This window comes from Alligator sinensis, unplaced genomic scaffold (genome assembly GCF_000455745.1).
Source record: "Alligator sinensis unplaced genomic scaffold, ASM45574v1 scaffold46_1, whole genome shotgun sequence".
Classification (NCBI taxonomy): domain Eukaryota; kingdom Metazoa; phylum Chordata; order Crocodylia; family Alligatoridae; genus Alligator; species Alligator sinensis.
In genome coordinates this window covers 736,562-758,184 of record NW_005841907.1, presented here as the reverse complement: position 1 = coordinate 758,184, position 21,623 = coordinate 736,562, and positions in this window count along the sequence as shown.

Below are 21,623 nucleotides of genomic sequence, written 5' to 3'. Positions count from 1 at the left end.
GAGGGTTGCTACAGCCTGCAGCCCAGACACTGCTCCCAGCAGAACCAGGGAAGGGGGTCAAAGGCAGGGGAAGGCTGTCTTGTACGAACTGCAGAGGAGTCACTACTTGCTGCCCAGAGACCCCAGGAGCATGAGATGGACACCAGAGCCTGGGAGCGTCCACAGACCACGGCACAGACAATCCCGCTCCCTGAGATACCCCGCCAGGGGCAGTGCACACAGGATCCTGAGGATTTATTAGTCGGTATATCCATGTGCTTATTTAATGATTATTTGTTATGTTGTAAATAATTAAATCTTGTAAATAGTTTGAGAATTGTCTGCAAGGGTGCTTGATTGTAAAGGGAAGCTCTCTGCTCGGGGCACTGCAGCAGCTTCCCAGGGGGGCTGGGAACCCCAGGTACCCCAGGTAGTACCCCAGGTACCCCAGGATCCCATTATTCAGGTGAGGGTGCATGTAGTGTCATGCCCAGGGTTACACTTATAAAAAATTTTATTCTCATGCAGTTATTTAATCCAAGACCAAATATAAATATAATTTTGGACTTGTTACAAATGGAAGCATTATAAATGAACCTTTAGGACTCACAATTCTGTTACTGCACATAAATGACTATGAAAGTATTTTTGCTGTTTATGATGTCAGCACAACCCCAAGAGAGAATTACAACATGTTGCTGAAGTGTTGACTCCATTTCATTATACCTCTAGGATTCCATGTTACTGCTGGGAATAAAATACAGGTGCTAAATAAATGTAGCCAAATGGACTGGTTTTAGTAAATATGGAAGACTTTTTTATCACAATATGCAGGTGAATGTCAGAAGAGACCCAGTTTACATATAATGTTCTGCTTTTAGAATAAATTTATGGTCACAGAACAAAACTATTTTAGTTAACATTTGTCCACTCATGCTGGGCTTTTGCCACAGACCCCATTCATGGAATCATAGAATCATAGGAAATTAGGGGTGCAAAGGACCTCAGGAGGTTATCTAGTGCAACCCCTGCTCAAAGCAGGACCATCGCTAGCTAGATCATGCCACCCAAGGCTTTGTGTAACCAGGTCTTAAAAACCTCCAAGGATGGAGATTCTACCAAACTCTCTGGGTAAACTGTTCCAGTGCTTTACTGCCCACCTAGTGAGAAAGCTTTTCCTAAGATCTAACCTAAACTTCCCTTGCTGCAATTTGAGATCACTGCACCTTGTTCTGTCATCTGTCACCACTGAGAACAGTCTGGCTCCATCCTCTTTGGAACCACCATTCAGGTAACTGAAAGCTTCTATTAAATCCCCCTCAGTCTTCTCTTCTCCAGACTAAATAAGTCCAGTTCCCTCAGCATCTCCTCAGAAGTCTTGTACTTCAGCCCCATTTTTGCTGCCCTCCACTGGTCTGTCTCCAATTTGTCTACATCCCTTCCATAGTGGGGACCCAAGATTAGACACGGTACTCCAGATATGGCCTCACCAGTGATGAATAGAAGATAATAATCACTTCCCTTAATCTGCTGGCAACACTCCTACTAATGCAGCCCGATATTTCGTGAGCCTTCTTCACAACAAAGGAACACTGTTGGCTCACTTTCCACTTATTGTCCACTGTGGCAGGTCTACATGTGCCACTACGGCACTGTTGTTACTGCACTGTGTTTTAGTACTTCCCTTTGGAAGTACTAAAAGACAATGCAGTAACAGCCTGTACTGCACTGTGCATGCCGCGCACGGTTATTTTTAGGCAATATATTGCCATAGTGATGCGCTCTAATGGGGGAACGCGTCGCTATGGCAACATAGCTGCAGCATCATAGGTTTTGCCCATAGATGTTATGTCACCATAGTGCATAACCCCCAGTCCTTTTCTGCAGAGCTGCTGCTTAGCCAGTCAGTCTTCAGCCTGTACTGGTACATGGCATTGTTCTGTTTGAAGTGCAGAACTTTGCACTTGTCCTTATTGAACTTCATTAGATTTCTTTTGGCCCATTCCTCCAAATTGTCTAGGACTCTCTAAGTCCTAGCTCTACCCTCAAGCCTCTCTACTACTCCCCCCAGCTTCATGTCATTTTCAAAATTGCTGAGGGTACACTCCATCCTATCTTCCAGGTCACTGATGAAGACATTGAACAAAACTGGCCCAAAGACCAACCTCTTGGGCACTCTACTTGATACTGACTGATAACTAAACATCAAACAATTGATTACCAGGGATTCTGGTTTTCTTTGATTAAAAAAAACAAAAAATCCTCACTTTTTGGATAAAACAAAGTAACCCAAAATCCACATTGTCCCTGATTAAAATGAACACACACACACACACCCCCCTCTATATATTGGTGGTGTTTCATTTTAATCAGGGAAAAATGTGGATTTTGGATTACTTTTTTTCATCCGAAAATTGGAGATTTTTTTTTCTTTTAATCAGAGAAAACCAGAATCCCTGTAGATTACTACCCTTTGAGCCTGACAACCCAGCCAGTTTTCTATCCACCTTAAACTAAGCAGTATTCAAAACTGTCTGTAAAATGCACCCTGCATTCTCATACTTCTATCTCTCCTACTATGACCCCTCCCCTTTCCTCAACTCAGCCTCTGCCCCATCTTCATTATCTCTTTCTTTTTCAAATTAAAATTGTTCTTTAGGTAACTCATAAGATAAGCTGGCCACTGTAAAGTGACACAGGTAGAAGAAAGTTTAAGACAGAAACTCTTGGGCTTTTTTTTTCAAAATTATATACCATTTACATTAAATGTTTATGCTTTTTACTTGGAAGAGGTTTAGAATCCACTTTCAGAGTAAAGTACAACACATTTCTTTGCTAAATATTGATTTTATTCTCCTCCACAAAAGTGGGCAACTTGATATTTGAGTTGTCTTCAGGAGATTGCAATTAAACCTTCAGGGCATCAGGCCCTCAATTCGACAGTGTGCTGCCAAATATTGCAGTGCAGTGAAGCAAGTAAACACACATACACACACACACACGCTACCTTTGAAGAAAAGTTCGTTCTTACCAGTTCGCAAAATATGAAATATTGGTAAGGCGGGCACTGATTTTTAAAAAAAAATACAATACAAGGGGAACTGGGGTCATTTCCTGCTTTTCAAACAATTTTAGCTGCTCAGAACACATGATCTGACAATGATTAGTAAACACTGACAAACTAATGCTGACTACCACAATTCTATTCAAATAATGCCAACTAAGGAATCATCGGGAAATTTATTTTGGGACAGATCCCTAGGGTCTTGTAACACTTTGCTGAGATTTAAAATCAAGTTCCTTTAGGATGAGAGTACTAGGGGGCTCCAACTCTATTACTGATGTCAGCCACAAGTTTTAAATGCCCTAATTATCTATGGTACTAAAATGATTTTATAACATATTCTTCATAACCCAGAAGTGTAATAAGACTTTCCAAAACAGAATGGAACATTCCATTTCAAATATTCAAGTTGTCCACCATTAAAAAAAAAAGAAACATGACTGCACCCATAAATATTTCTCGAAACTATTCTGGGAGGCTTTACAAATGAAGAGTACACTCACAGAAATTAAAATTGGTTTCTAAATGACTGATTGCTCAAAAAAGAGCTTTCTTCTTCACTAACAGTCTGGCCAGCTCTACTGAAGTCATATACCCATAAATATAGATACATTCCTTTTAAGCATTCATTTGACTGAGGGCAAAATCCAGTTAGGTTTTTTTTCTTGCACATACTAAACAAAACAGACAGTAATCACCAGGTTATAGATAGTTTTGCGGAGTGGCGTGAAGGAAGGAATGCTCTAAACATCTTCTGGAAGCTGAGCTAGTGGACAGACATGAATGCAAGCACTATGAGGTCCAAAGGAAAGCAATCAAAAGGGAACATTTTTCTGTAACCTAGTTGTTTTAACATTCACCTGAGAGAGGGACTACTGGGTTATGGTCCACATTGCCATAAATACTTCTGTTTCACTTTAACCATTGGCTTCTTAATGGAAAATGTATACATAGTTCTGGACCCTTGCATTCTTGGCTACCAAGCAGCCAAGATTTTGCAGGAATGGCGGGGGGAGTTCTTAGCCTATTCTATAATTTGCTGATTAGGAAACTCTCCTACAAGTGGGTAATGGGGTAGGCTACAACCAAACTCTCTCACTCCCTAAGCGAGTTGTCTAACCCCACTAGATTATTAAACAAAAAGTGGGCACCATCTCCATCTATCCTCAGAGGCAGGAGTGTATGTGGTGGAATGGAGACACCTGGCTGAGCACTGAGGAGATCAGGAGTTCCAATATTTCTGTGCTTAGCACTTCCTAGCATCTGCTTCTAAATGCCTGTAGGTTTTCTGCTCTCTCCTTTGGAAGCACCTACCATTTGCTATTGACTGAACAGAGTACTGGGTGTCTAAATTAAGTCCAGGTCAATCGCTCTTCAGAAGTACCCAAATCTCCCCACTGATTGTGTTGGGATCCTAGGGACTTTACCCAGTTAAACTTGATCACTGTTTTATCCAAATATCTTGAATTTAGTTGTTGGGAGAACCCAAGTGCAAGGGCCTCTAAGACCAAACTGGTACGGCCCTGACTAACTGGAAGATGGCAGTATTTTAACTTCAATAAATCACACTGGGAAAGTTTCTCTTCCATCTAAGTCCAAATGCAGATGCTGTAATCAAAATGTGTGAAACTAATGGAAATGGCATTGTGCTGAGCAAACAAGAATATTTTATTACAATATATGCTTTACTCTTGGCTAGATTTTTGTCACTAGCTAACCTATAAGTGCCTTGTCTAAAACCACCCATAAGCTAGTCTTTCATAAATGTACTGAAACTTCATCTCTTTTCTTTTTTGAATAAAACTCCAGTATTTATTCCATTTGTAAGAACTTCTGCAGAATCCTGAACCCACACACGGAGATTTAATAAAAAAGTAATCAGGCCTCTTAATTTTGGCTATGTTTTTATAACCCTAACTACCATAAACTCTGATGCTTTTTCCTGGCATTAATGTTCATAGTATTTTTCCCCTGAACTAATGCATTTGGTATTTTAAATTAACATTAATCTTATGCTATTTGATATAATTATAATTCAAAACTTAACTATTTTTAATATTTCCAAAAAAATAAAATTATAGAAAACAAGGCTGGAAAGAACTTCAAGATATCACCTACTCTAACCCCTTACCCAAGACAGAATCATCCATATTTAAACCATCCTAGTCTATACGATCATAAAAACTTCCAAGGATAGAGATTCCACAGCCTCTCTAGGTAAACTATGTCCTAAATAAGTAATTATTTTAAGAAAATTAGCAGTAAAGTTTAGTTGCTATTACTACATTAATTAATTTGTAGATCTTGATTGTTATTATGTGGCCTATGGCCTAAAATTTCAGGAGTAACTAGTGATTAAGTCAAAGGGTCATTCTGTTTTTAAGGAAATAATGAGCACTCACCTGTAACTATTATGTCTATAACAGACTAAATACTAATAACTGGATATGGCACATATCCAAAAATTAAGAGGCTGTCAGAAAGTACTTTTTATGAGCTTCAGTGGGAAGGCTGTGTGGGCATCAAGGGGGACATGAGATTGTCAGAATGGTAAATAAGCATGTTTATATGCAACAACAAAAAATGAAGTTACGTAAAAATGAATGGATTCCATTACATACTTGAAACTCAACAGATTCAATCAGGTTCACTGATGTTTTCAAAACTTAAGTGATCTGCAGAACTAACTAGCTAAATTCCTAGATTCATTTGAATATGAAATTTAATATGAAACTCACAATGTACCTCCTCAGGTACATCAATATGACAATAAATAGGTATATACTTGTGCATAACAAGAATCTCACCTAAACAAAGAATGGATTTCTTACTAGTTGCTCAATCTATGCAGCTTTAAAAAGCTCTTTATTGTACTCTACAGGCCCATTATTGAGCCCCTGCATAATACATACTCATCCCATTCATAACCAGGGATATAGGGGGGGTTTTATTTGAAAAAATCCCCATTTTTCAGATTGTAAAAAAGTAATCCAAAATCTACATTTTTCCATGATTAAAATGAAATGTCACTGATACAAATATAGATATATCTATCTATGTATCTAGATAGATACATATAGATATAGATATATAGTGCTGTTTCATTTTAAACATGGTAAAATGTGGATTTTGGGTTACTTTTTTATATCTGAAAAATGGGGATTTTTGTAATCAGAACAATCCAGGATTCCTTTTCATAACACACATATATTAACCGTTATTTTACCAGCTAAATACTAGTAAAATGCCTACAAACATAAGCTTGCAGAGAAAGGAGAGGATCTCTCCCTTTCTTAAATTGTTTTATATTTAAATACTTAGGAGCTAGTATGAAGTTTCAAGGAACAATATAATTTTTGTGTTCTAATCCTTTTGCTCTTTGAAAAGGCATTTTTATGGAAGGGTTAGGAAAATTGTTACCTTTTTTTTGACCCTCATCCCAAAGATCTTTATATTTAAGCTGCCCAAGGTCAAAATGCAAGCTGTTTTCAGTTTGCTGTTAGAAATAAATGATACCCAGGGGAGCAAGTACAGGATAAAACTATGTGCACAAATCACTTATTCTGTCTTTGACAAAGCCACCCAAACAGCACATGGGTTTCTGCCTTTTCCTTAACTTATCCTTTAGCCTGAAGCAGGGAAAGTAATGACATCACAATTACTAACCTGAACCAGATTTGAGACATCCTTGGAACGTTGACTATATGTCATTTCAGAAGAAGAAAAACCACATCAGTGAAGGTTGTTGATTATCTAAAAGCTGAATTTCGAATTTAAATAATAATAATAATAATGTCTTGCATCAAAGAAAGCTCCTAAATGCAAAAAGAGCAACCCAAAGTCCTGCCCTGTAGCATGCCAAAAACCTGTGAGGTCTTTCCATTACTTACACCAGACTTCAATATGTATCCATAATAAACTGACAAAATAGGCCACTTCTGTAAATCAAACAACAAAATAGGCATATTTCACGAGCTCATGAAACTATACAAATCTAGGCTAATAAAATAGTGGTTGACCTTGTACAATACCATACCAGAGGCTGTAACATTTAATATTGTGATACATTTCATGAAGCAGCTTCATTTGCTGTTTGGCATTGAATGTTTAAAGCTTCCTATTGCACAGCTTCATGCTGCACATTCAGTACCTATCCATTTAAAACTCATTATGAGTCTAAGGGGCTCAGAATTACCCAACAGAAACATATCCCCCATAAGCAAAATCAACAAGATGGATTGGCTAATTCTCCAAGAATAAACTTTAGCAATAATTCCCTTTGAGACCAGCATGTAAAATCATACGTTTCTAATGGATCACCATGGATTCTGGTTTTCTCTGATAAAAAAAAAAAGATATATCCCTAATTTTTTAGTTAAAAAAGTAACCCAAAACCCACATTGTTCCAGTGTGTGTGTGTGCACAGAGATTAGGGATATTTTCCATTCACCATGCTGCCAATGCAAACTTTTGCATAGCTTCTGCACCCCACAAACTGTTACCTTTCAAAAAGGGCAGGGACTAATACAGATGGACTGCAGAATTTACAGTGATAAAAGGACAAAGACAGAAGACAGACCACACAGGAATGAGTTTTAGAGATTTCTGCTTACCATACTATTGTAGTTCAGATAATCTGTACTGAGATCTTGTTCTGGTAATAAATGGGCCAAGGTTGAGGGCCAAAAATAGTCCTTCTCTTGCCTATGGACTACATTTCTCTCTTGGCCCTCTTATTCTGTAGACACGATGGCCTAATGGATATTTCACAGCAACATTCTGCTTATGGTAGCTTTTTTCCTGGGGCAATGGGGAATAACTGATTGGTTGGAATAATGTTGCCTGATACCAGGAAGCTGTGGAAAATCTTTAGGTGCAACCTTAAGCACAGTGAAGTCACTAGCATGATTCCCAGACACTTAAACAGGATCAGGATTTCTTCCTGTTTCTTTCAGATCTTGGGTAACAAGATCCTTAAAGACAGTAATAAAACCAACTTTGTTACTCTTCCATTGGATCAGCACTTTATTATATCCTCATTGCAGGACTTTTCTCCATTACTGCCTATACCTTCATACTGCATATGGCGCATAGCAAGGTGCTTCCAGGATCCTGTACTGCATATAGCATCTAAACAACCATAATTCTAATTGACTGTAATAATAATTCTATTTGTGTAGAAATTTCAGGATCACACAATGTATATGCACTGTGTAAAAAAACTAAGTGGAATAATTGTGGTAATAGTGGTTTATAGGTGCTTCCTTACTTAGACTGCAGAGAGTGGGTATTGAGAGATGGTACCTCAGTTAAGTTAGTTAGAGATAGACAAAGTGATCTGCAGAGGTTACCTAGTGCTCCACACTACTTGTTTAGTTCTTCTAATTCATTGTATGCATCTCTTTAGTGAACCTGGTAATTACTACAAAAATAGCTGATCCTGAATGGAAAGGAACAGAAAGCTCTTTACATTACCTTCTTCCCACAGCACCTAAACCAGGATGAATTAACTATATTTGAAAAAGTCATTTACAAATGGCATACTGTATATTGTGCAATCACAAAATGCACTATATTCTTTCTTGCATGCACATATTGGATTTTTCTAAACCATGGAAAATAAATATAAATGATTTTGTTTTCACAACTTTAATGAAGATTTGATAGCTTTGGCAATATGAAAGTTAACATCTTTTCTTGTTTCTCTGTCTCATAAATCTTGCTGAGGAAGATGTAGTTACTTCAATACAATGTTGATTTTTATACTGTCTTTTGGGCTTGGTATAATGAGTTACAAAAATCATATTGATCTCATACTAGCTAGATAAATCTTCTGTGACCTTGTCTTTTCTTTGAGAGTTTGTTTTTGTTGTTGTTATTGTTTGCCTTTGCTTTATTTATTTATTTTATTCATCTTTTCTAGAGTAAACCACATTTTGTACACAAAGTGATTCAGGCAGAGTAAGAACAAAAATATACATGTTGCTGCAATTCCTAGAAAAAATTTCCCAGTAAAGACCCTTCAAAGTCAAGTAGCCTTTGTTATTCAGCTGTGCAATTCTTCCTCCTACTCTGATAGTGATTTTCCCTCATCCCTCTCTTTTCTCCCCTTCTTGAATGAGTTTTTAGGAGATAGTTGACTAAAAAGAAGAAGAGGCACTTTGATTCTATCTTGTATAATAACCATACTTTGTACTCCCATAGTGAATTTTGTACAATGAATTCAGCCTCAGAAAACCTCAATGTAAGGAGTAGGGAATACTATTCTTGTTGAGGAAGTTTATAATAGAGAAACTGTAAGGTTATGTTTGACCAAGGTCATACAGCCAGGTTCCAGTCTTGCTACTTTATCTATGGAAATAGACCTCCTACATCTGTGCAGAATCCCAATGGAGTCAAAGGGACTCTGATACAACAAGCTGCCCCCACAGCTCTAACTGAAAGGTCTGTGGATCCAAAATCCTGTTGCAGCTGGAAACAAAGCCAAGCATTTCCCTCGGACAGGTTGTTCTTGCCTTGAGCAGGAGGTTGAACTGGGAGACCTCCTGAAGCCCCTTTCAAAGATTCCTTATGGTGCCACTAAACCTAGATTTCCTTCCACAAGCCTCCATATTATGCAACTTCCCTTCCACCAGTTCATCCAAAAACAAGTACTGCTTTCCATACTCCTCGGACAATAGTTCTCTTTTTCCCTCTAAACAATGAAACTGTTTTTTAACACAGCATAATTCAGTTTAAAAAAAAAATCAGCAGTTAGATGTTTTAAACAGTGACTTGCAGATTGTGCACTATATTGAACATCTTAAGCCACTTCCTTCCCATACTCAAGTAACTCATCCCTTACTCTGCAGCAGCCTTGCCTGCATTTGATCCTACTGAAATTTCCATATAAAACATAATGCTAAACATCATATTACTGTGTGTACAAATTTGTTGCATGACAAAGCCAATAGAACTGCAGGAAGAACCAGGAGCAGACATAAGTCTGAGTGAGTTGTGCTATGACATAGAACAGACGCCCATATGTCCTTTTCCATCATCTCCTTCTTCTAACCTCATAGTATTTTTTAACTTCTTTTACTTGCATCTTACCTTCACTTACTGGGGAACTTCTCATGATTTCCACTGTTTCTATAATGATATTTTGGAACCCCACAATTGGTTTTCTCCAGAAGGTGGTAACCAGCTCCACCTCCTTTAAATGGGAGAATGAGCAACAAGCAACATTTCTTGTCAGAGGTTTTGATGCTACAATATTGTTTTTACCCAGTAAGGGTATGATTTGACCTTTCCACATTATCCATACAGATATCCATCCAAAGGGACCTGGGCCTCTTAAGCCTAAAGAGAAGGTTGAGAGGGGATTTGATAGCAGCTTACCACTATATCAGAGGAGTGCATCAGGAGCTCTGTGAACAACTGTTCACAAGGCCCCCCCCTGGGGAAGACCAGGACCAATGGATATAAACTCCTGGAAGGCCACTTCAGGCTTAATACCAGCACAAATTCCTTCACAGTCAGGGTGTCCAGACTGTGGAATAAACTCCCTCCAGAGGTGGTGCAGTCACCTACCCTGGAGGTTTTCAAGAGGAGACTAGACAGTCACCTCGCTGGGGTCACCTAACCCCAGTTGTCTTCCTGCCTAGAGCAGGGGGGAGGTGGGCTGGACCTGATGATTTGCAAGGTCCCTTTCAGCCCCTAATAATCTATGAATATATGAATATAAATAACCACATATATTGACTACAAAAATAGCCAAATAATACTAAGCAATAGAATATTTTTTAACGTTACAGTTAATTTATATTTGTCCTTCTAAAAACATAAAATCAAAAACCTTGATCAAGATAAAGTCAAATCCTCCTTTCAATACCCATGTGCAGATTGACAGCTATAGATAAGATGTAGGTATGTATAAAATAATTCTACACTTTCTTTTGGTGACATTTTAACTTCTTTCCTCTCTGCAAGTTTCATTTTTAGCCTTGCAGACAAGGCTTGAAAATAATGGAACATCCTCTTGAATTTCCTGTTTCAATTTTTTCTAGCGATAAATGTTTGAGCCTGGGGCAATGACAATGAGAATAAAGGAGTCTTTTAATGTGCACTTAAGACAAACTCATCCAGAGCAAACAATGCTCTTATAGCATCTTTATTTTCAGAAACAAAACCACAAACACTTTTAAGCAGCTTTATTGGAAACATTTTATGCCATTTTGACTTATGACACATTAAAAATCACCAGCTTTACTGCTATTAGAAGTAAACTCCATCTTTACAAATGACAATTTCTATTTGCTTAGATGACTTTGGTAAAAGAATATAGAGAAGCTAAACAGTTTTGCAATTAATAACTACTTATAGATATACTCTTGAGATACTGACATTGTACAACCATGAGAAGATATGGAGAATGTTGTTAGTGTTCAAAGTAAAAAAAAAAATTAAAAGGTACAGCCATTGTCAGCTTCCCAAGCATAATACCAGTCAGGAGACTGCATTCCTTTAAAATGCCAGATCAGGTTCGTTACTTAATAATTGTCTGTTGCACTGAACAGAATTCACACAAGTCAAAAATGCTATAATACAGATGGATCTGGCTTTTATTTGTACAATTTGTTAAGTTGGCAAGCTAATCACAAGACTGAATGTATTGCAACTGAAATTATGTACCTTAACAAAAACTCATTCACTGTTTTTTCATTGGGATGCATTAATTATTTCTCCTGCAGTCAGATACCTATGGGCAGATACACACAGAACCTTATTGATTTTATTAAATTCAACAAGGCTACATGAGCAAAGGAACGACTCACACAATCTGACTGCAGCATTGGGACTAGAATATTTTTACTGTGCATCTTCTCTCCCAAAAGGTGATTAACAATAATTTATGATAATTTATTTTAATAATGTCTTACTTGACTCAGTCTTGATCGAAGCACATGCTTTTTACAGCTTTGAATACATAGGCTGAACCCAATACCTAGGGCATAGGGCATACTTAACTTTTGAATGGTTTGATATTTTCAAATGTGTTCTTTCATTTGTATAATTTGTTGTGTTTACAATTTTCAAGGTGCATATACGTTTTTGTACCTTTCAAATCTCCAGTGAGATCAATGAAGCTCCAGGAACAAGCAGTTCAGTCTCATGATGTCAATTGTAGGATTGGGGCCTTTGTATTCTGTTTATTTTGTTTTTATTAATCAACAGAGATAAAACAGGGCAGCTCTATACTCTGGGCAGTGGCAGAGCACAGGGCAGCACCAACTGCTGTGCTGCCACCAATAGCAGTAAGGCCAACCACCAGATACAGCGATGGCAATTTTTTCATTCACCTCCCAAAAGAATTGCCCAGGCCTGCTGCCCAGTTACCCCCCTCTGTTATATTACTCTGAATCAAAAACATAAAGATTTCTTAATAGTATACCAATTGTACTAATCTTGGAGTGGAGGAGACATGAAAATATAAATTCTAGCAAAAGCTATAGGCTATATTTTCCTAAAATAAGGAAGTCATTTTTTCCAGTTCATTCCTTTAAAAAAAACGTCTCTGAAGGGTAGAGGATTTTGATTACTATATAAAAGTAAACAATGCTTATTTTATAAATACTCCAAACCAAGAAGTAAACCACAATCTGGTAAAGTGGTTGAGCCAGAAGTAATACTGTATCTATCTTTTAGAACTGAATTAGTACATAAATTCAGAATCTCCCCTTTATGTTGTAAATTTATAACCAACTTCTTTGTTCTCATTCTGATGTGTAAACTGTTCACTGCTATTGTTCTGCATACAAATTAGTCCTTCAGCAGACATATATCAAATATTGTAGACCGTGGTTGGAGCTTGTAAACATGCATATAAATAATGATACCATAAGTTAAAGTTACGGAAGATGGAGTTCTCAGTCGACTCTCATAACATAGAGTTTCACTCCTAATATTCCTGATTTCAAGTTTTGCCATTCCTTGTATTGAGAATTATGCTATGAAGTTACACATGTGGCATTAGGCAGTCTAACAATAATCTGCACCCAATATCAAAAGAAGATATGGCATTAGTAAGGATGCTGTCTTATAATACATAACCAAAAAATGATCTCATGATTTTCTCCCTGTAGATTTTGCCAGAGTGGTCTCCTTGGGACCACTCTGGGTCCAGTCCTTTGGTTATTGTACAGGGCCTGACTGCAATGCTGAGCCATGTTTAGTTACACGAGTAGCCACAGTGAAGCCACAGTATAAATATTATGGATATGCCAATATAATGTTTATGTGATGGGATGTTTTAGGCCTTCGTTTGTGCTTGTAAAAGTGAAAGGCATAATTTTATAGATGCAAAGTACAATAAATAAAATGTAAATATTGCAGAATTGGTCTCTCAAATTCTTAACAGTTAGTGACTGTTTTGCCTGAATTAGCACATAGTTAAAAATGAACTAGGCAGTTCACAAATTGAAACCATAATTATAAGAAAATAGCCTCCATTACATTTTATTTCAAACATCTGTTTATTAAATGCTGCTTTGCTGTGTATAACTGAATAGCTTACTACCGAATGTCTGTAATATTTCTGGGTGTCACATGGAGAAGCTGCTTTTTTCTTACTCAGTCTTAAAAGTAAGATGCATTCATGGATTTTCAGGACTTGAACAGCATGGAATAGACTCACACTCAGGCAACAAGTTCAGTTAAACAGCTAACAGGTGGAAGACAATCTAACCCTCTTCTTTGCTACAACAAAAAACTTTGAATGGGGGAGGGAGCAATTCTCTTTTTAAACCTTTGAAATATCATGCCAGCATTACATAAACAAGAAGAAGAAAGGGGTAGATCCACAAAAAGCCTTAGACATCACCAGTGATCCTGGTTTTCTCTGATAAAAAAATGCCCGTTTTTTATATATATATAAAAGTAACCCAAATGCACATTTTTCTTCCATTTTCATCATGGAGAAATGTGGATTTTGGATTACTTTTTTATATCTGAAAAATGGAGATATTTTTAAAACAGAGAAAACCAGGATCCCTGGACATTGCTCATTATATGCTGCAAGGCCTAGCAAAATCTACAGTCCTTCACTGAGCACCTTAGGTTAGTATTTAGGGTTCCTGTACCCAGTTATACTCACATACAGCTGAGAAGTCCTGGACTAAAAATGTGCAGTGTTTGAGCTACTTTGAGTTTTCATGGTCAATCTTCATACTTTTTTTTTTCTTTTAATACTTGTATCATCCACTGTTCTCACAAATTTAATTTTTTTAAGTGAATATGTCCATGCACACTCCTATCCAACTGCTTTCTTTTCATTGTTTCGAAAAAATAAGCACCAAGAGGAATAAGATCACCCTCTGGTGACAGGCAGATACAAACCACCCCTTTTCACCTTCCACATGGACAATGGGAGGGAAAGTACATTAAAAAAGGCACACACCCTAACTTCGTGATGTACTCTCCTTCCATAGTCTCTTCCTTACTAGCAATTTGATCAAGTCTGCCTCCCAAAAAGATGGTTGGAGATTATGATCAGTAAATCTAAAAATTAGTAAATCATATATTTATTTTTGTTTGAGAATATCACCCCAGAAATGGTAATATGGAGCTTTCATACATCCTAATACAACCTGGGACTAAATTGGTTTTGAGACCTTTAAATATTGTTCATTATTATCATATTACTTCTGTGTAAGTTGAACAATATGTTATTTCAAATCCCAGCTGCAGTGCTGGCTTAGTTTGGTTTGGACAGGAAGGTGGAACTTGCATAGAGCAATATAGTAAGTGAAAAAAATGTGTTGGCTTTTCATTTCCAGACCTTTACAGTTTTAGGGGTTTGAATTGTTTTTGCAGTAGAAGATTTATCCAGGGGAAATTATAATGTGTCATGTTGGCTCTATTAATATATATTCTCAGTTATTTCCCAAATTTTTGATCTGACATTTACATAAAGTTTTCACATATAAAAAGAAAGTAGTAAAATAAGTTATTATAGTTCAAGTGAGAGGCTTGTTTCCCTAATATTATACAGTTGTGAATAATGTCTAGTGTACCATTGACTGTTCCTGTGACTAAAAGTTCTTAACATACTTTCCTGGACAGAACACTAAAGATACAAGCAGCAGAATCCAATGAGTAACAGTGCAATAGAGTCCAACATTAGAACTATCATGAAAATAAAACAAATTGCTAAAAATGAAATTGAAGTAGGGCAGTGGGTCATATAGTACAACCTCAGGGAATATATTCTAGGCATAGAGAACAGCATGCAAAATAGCAGAAATGCCACTTTCCCCACTGAATGACTATAATTCCAGCCACATAGTATGCTCCTAGGCTTAGATTTGTAAAAATGGTTTTATGAAGGACACTATTTTAGGAATAATGCAAAATAGCATGAACAAGCCCATATCACCTCTACTCTGATCACTATACTTTAGAAGAGACTATCAGGAAAAATATTTAATAAACATCTGAAACTAAGAATTAGATACAATTAGGGTGACATGCTTTTTATACTCGGAATTTATGAAGAGTTAACTTCATTTCCCAGAGCACATAATAACAGCTATTGTAGCTTACACTTATTAAAACCCAGTGATCCCAGACTCCAGGAGTCAGGACCAAACAACTGTGGTTTGTCCTACTTTAGGGAAACTAGAATCTTAGCTTATTAAAGATGCAAGACTATTAGGAATAAACCTATTATTTATGTTTATGTGGTGCACAGCAGAACCCAAGATGTGCAACATGAGAAAAGAAGCAATCCCCATTTTACCTATAGGAAATATTCTATATTTCATCTCCTATTACTGCTACCTTTTAGTATTTGTTGCTGTTATATTTTTTTGTTGGGGGGAGGGGAGGGAAGGGGAGGAGTTAAGACTGCTGGATTTTCTTTTTGTTTAAAGTGGGGAATATAATAAAGTGGCATCAGCAAGCAATATACGTCCTAATTAGCATTAACAAAGAAGATTCTAAAGAACTGGAGGGAGCCAGATACAATTATTTATCAAACATCGTTTTAAGAAATAGTATAGTATATGGAATTATTGCTTGTGGAGTTAAGATGTAGAACTGTAACTCTGGTTTGACTCCCAAGATTGCTACTGATTTCATCTGTAATTGGACACAACTCAATTTGGGGCAGTGATTCTCAACCAGGGTGCTAGGGCCATGAGGTATGAGGAGATAAGTGAGGGGTGAGGAGACAAGCAGATAAATATAAAATTGGGTTTGTCCCTGGCCAGCCCCTCTACAAGGAAATGAGCACTGTAATATATACATTTTTTATGTAGGGACGTATCAAATCCAAAAAGTTGAGAACCACTGTCCTAAACAGACACAGGAGACGTGTGAGGCCTTCCTGGCTTTACACTCCTATAACATCAGCATTGTACAAGTACCTAGGAAGAAAGACTATTATGCTCATTAGAATTCTGTTATAACCCAAATTTGGAGTGGGAAATCTTGTATGTTACATTGAGGAAAAATATGCATGTGAAAGATGCAATGATATTCTTAGAGTCTAAACAACATCATTCATTCAAGGATCTTAAAATGTTTCACAAAACAATTGATTAAAATCCCCGCACTGTAGCAGTATCATTCTGATTACTGCAGAAGCAACCAGGTGTCTTCTTTTTTGTGCCAAACAACTTTTTACACTGACAGATGCACATATTCTAATGAATGATTGATCTGAAGGTCTTGAACATATTTTAAACTGATGGTGACAAGATGTTTCAGCAATATAGTTCCCTCACTAGTAAAATGAAGCTCTATCCAGATCAGGAAAAGAAAGAGTGATGATGAGCATTATTGTACCAGACAAGCAATCAGACAAATGACTATGAAATAACAAATCAAAATAACAGGCAACACTGAAAAGATCAAGAGGAATACAAAAGACGAGAACACGTCTGCAGGAGGACAGGTAACCTGTAGACAAATATAGCCTCAGAAAGGCTGCCAAGCATTGAAAAGCTGAACAAATGAAGACACTATACGTGTCTACAAAGCCGACTACAAAGTAATTACATAGTTGAAATCCAGAAAACAAGTGTTAGGATGAATTCTGCCCTTGGTTACATCTGGGCAATGGTGGATCAATAGAGTTAGAATTGCATAGTTGTCACTGAGGATAGCATTTGGCCTGATGCTTCAAAATGAAAATGACGATCATCACCTTTTCAGTCTATTGCTGATGAAGGCCTCAGCAAGTCATACCTTGTATTTCTGCTGTCCTTTGTTCAGCCTGTCTCTGACAGTCTCTCCACATTAATTTTCATGCCCCAAATTCAATTTTGTAACTACTTCATAAGCACTGTATTGTGTCCACATTTATTGCGCTATTCAATGCTTGGCAGCTTTTCTGCGAGTATATTTGTCTATCTGTTACCTGCTCCCCTGCTGACATATCTTCCTCATGTATTTCTCTTGATCTTCTCAGTGTCATCTGTTAGTTTAGATCTGTTATTTTATAGCGATTTATTTGATTTGTTGTCTACTAAGATTTGTTTTATTCCAGTGGGGCTGAGACTGGAGTAAGTGAATTTGCGACTTCCCGTGGGATGAACTGTCCTTCAATGCAGAAATTACAGTTCAGAAATTCAAACTAATAGAGAAAATTTATAAACAGCCCTGCAACCTGCAAAGCACAGCAGCTGGGTTCATGGAGGCTGGGGCCTCAAAACAATAAAGAAAAGCTCATTTTAACCCACAAACCTTACCCTAGCTTCCATTTCAGCCACCCTTTGAGATCCGGCAGTCATTTCCAGGTCTCAATTTCTGTTACAAAAGCAAAGATGAACTCTTTAACATTCCCAATGGACAATGAGAGTTCAAAGTGCCCACATGCCCAGAAACTGCTGCTTCTTTGTCATAGGTGTTCATGAGATTTGTAAGAGGAAAAGAGGATCAAATAATCAGAACCCTAATAATAATGAGCTCTAAATAAAAAAAATACTTCATTAAAAAATTGTTCCAGAAGCATAAAGAGGAGATGCTCTATTATTTTTTTTATGATGCATCTGTTTCTCAGTCTTGTAAAATGGAGATGAACCACGCCTAAACCATAGATCTGAAGCAATGTAAATGTGCAAGAATTTGGGCTGGATTCCAAATTTGGGTCCTCCCCACTTTCTTCCCTAATTTGTCTTGTGGGTGCTTCAACTCCTGCTAAAATTTCTTATAGCTCCATCAGTACTACAGTTGCTCAGCAGGATTTTACTTGCAAACACTACTCCTAGGTGTCCCCTACTGAATGCAAACAGACTGTGATTCTCCCTGGGGTCCTTGCTTCTCCTTACAGTGCCAGCCAATGAGCATGGATGTGTCAGGGAGATGGGTGAGCCAATAAGAAGCAAATTGCAGCTAGCTGGCCCCAGGGCCTTTTCAGAATTGTGGTAACAGTAACAGGGACTAGATCAGACATTATGGGCTCAAGAGGAATAGGCTGGACCCAAAACTGAAGAAAAAAGAGAATTAGGTCGGAAAGGATAGAAGGTCAGCTAGAGTAATGGAGGATAGACAAAATGAGAGAGGCAGCTTCAGCAAAATAATCCTCAAAGTCTTCAGGGCTCACTATTCCCAACATGCCTCCTGAACCCTTCTACCATTTGTAACCACCATAAGTGAAAGAGAAAGCTGTTAAAACTCTTTCCGTTGTTACACACTTCCAAAGACTGGGGGGGGAGGGGTCATGGGGGCATTAATATGCGATTTTTCTCTCTAGCCCAACAGAAGGTGAGCTCTAAACTAAAGCACCTTGCTAAAATTTGGGTCTCACTGGAAAATGTTTGAAAAGCATTGCGACTGGGGACAGATTGGTTCCATGATCTAATCAAAACGTTGAATTTTGGCCCTATAAGAAAGGCCATTTGCTTGGTTTCTAGGAATGTTAATAGCAATGTGTTATATTGCTATTACCATATAATGTTTTAGGGCATGCTTTGAAGAGCCATTTTTGGATTACTGAGCTGGCTCTGAAGTCATGAAGCCTTAGGCCTCATGTTTCAACTACAGACTTCCAGTGCACAAATGTTTCGGGAACACCTGCCTTGCACACCTCAGCAGTGAGAAGTTAATTACTTAAATTAAAGTCTTCTAATTTGACTAGTACTTGCCTAATGTATCTTCCTAGTGAATGACATTGTTCCTTATTTCAGCTGTAAAGACTGTGTCCATTCTATTTTTTTAAATGAACAGTTTAAATAAATTACTGATTGCTCACTTAAGGACAAGATTATGAAAGCAACAGAATTACTATTAAAATATTTTCAGGGTGAATTAGTGTAGCTTTATTAAAGGAAGTTCCCTATTTTTTTCTGTTTTGGAAGGGTAACAAATGAGTGGGCTTGAAGGAACACTTAACCTTTAAAATAGGAAATTAAAATTCTTTACCACATGCTGCTAAATGCTAAAGCTGAAGTTTCCTGTGCTAATTCACATAATAATAATGTCATGCAGGATATTTGTCATAACCTACAGAGTTGCTTTACTACAAAATATAGTCACTAATTATGAATAGACATCCTAAATGATGTCCATTCAGCTTAGTAATGGAAAATAAATGAACATTCTCACACAACATACTGGATAAGGATGAACTGTGCTTCTAGTTCAAACACCAGTTACTCTCCACAAAGAGAAGTGTTTGATTAATTTGTCTCCCCCTGGCTCCCTCATTACACCAGGAATGCATGTGGGTAGATTTGTTAATTAGCTGCATTTGTTTTATTTAGATAATGTTTATAGAGCACTTGGAACATATGAAGTGCTATGCAAGTACTCACAATTATTGGGCCAAATCCTGAAGTTATTATGAAGTCATTAATCAGACAAAACTGTCAGCAGAATCCATTATTTGCTTCCTGATTTAATCTGGTCTTTCACATGTGATGAAATGACTTCAAAATTACACACTATTTACTTCTGTGAATGAGATGTACAGAGACTTAACCAATCTTACTTGAACAAAATGGACTGTACTTTTTTTTAAAGAACAGGACAGTGGAAAAACAACTGAACGGTCATAAAGGACTCTATCGATATGACTGAGTTCCCTACTCTTCTATGTCATAAATTCAAATAAAGACCAGGGCACTACTCACTGAAAATCACTGTCATATGAAGGTGTTGATTATGTGAAAATAACTTGGTTTTAATTCAATACTTAGAAAAGAAACATTTACATATTTAGAACCACCACTGTAGTAGGAATTATCCTTCATTCACAAATGGAACCAAACTGAAACCTTAAATACAATCCTGTTCTCCCTCAAGTTGTATGATTTTGTAAGCTCAGGCTTGTGAGTCTGCTAGAGGCCAAAGACTGAACAGACAGGGAACTATCAACAGTTGTGAACAGAAAAATTAAAAATATTAGCATTTTGTTTCTAAAATGAACAGAACTGGCTCCTGATTGCTAATATAAGTAGCTACAATTCCATTCATGTCATCTGAATTTTACCCACTTACAAGTGTGAAGAATTTGCCATTATATACTGCAATCAGAAAAGGAGGAGACATGAAAGACAAAATTGTTTCTGATGAAGAGACTAAAATAGCAAATAAGATGGTTTTTATGAAGCATTTAACGCAAGATACAATGCTTCATTTTTTTAAAATCACAAAATCTGTGCTAGCTATGAATGTCCAAGGATTTAAGTTTCCTGGTCCCCATTTTAGGGGTTGCCAGTCCAGACAACTAGCTTCTGATGGCAGTCCTAACAGTTCTGATTTAGACTGGTTAAACTGACAAGCCAGGAATCAGCCACTACTAAAAAGAGAGTGAATAGAAGACAGGATGGAAGAAAGGTGTTCTCTGTGGCCTCTCTTACATTGCTATTTGTACTTTATCCTGAGAAGCCTGCAAGATTTCTTTACTGTGGTAAAGAATGCATGTATGCTGTACAATAGACAAGGTAGATAATAATGTAAGTGAGGGATTGAAACTAGGAGGGATGACATCTTTCTCAACAGTACTGATGTAGTTTGCAGCATTTCCATAATACAATAAAATAATGTAAAACAAAAGGAAAGGGGAGCAAAGGAATTTGAGTTCAGTAAGAATTTCACAAAAGGTTGCACTTGTAAGGATGGGGTCAGAAACACATTGGCCTAAGGAGTAAGCCACCAGGGCAGGATTTCGAGTCAAAGGGTGCATTCACAGGAGCGCGCAAGTGCCTCTTGCCCCACCTCAAACCCCTTTGAGGCAGAGCAACAGGCACATGCGGGAATGAAAACATGTTCCCTGTGCTGCAAACTTGCAGCACAGGGAGAAAATTAGACCTCTGGATATTCACGGGTCTAAAAACATTGAAGCTTAAAAAAGCAGCGCAAGGCTCCGGGACTGTGCCCTGAGGCAACTGGAGGCTGGGTCCTCCATGGAGATGCTCTGGCTGCCAGAGCATCTCTATGGTTGGCCACTCGCCCTGGTGCTGAAACACTCAGCCAGCCAGGCCGCATGTTTCAGCACCAGGGCTCCGGTGCTGGTGAGTAAGGGGTTGGGGGGGCTGGAGGAGGGAGGCAGGGGACCATGGGAGGGGACCCCTGACAGCCCTGCCTACTCCCCCAG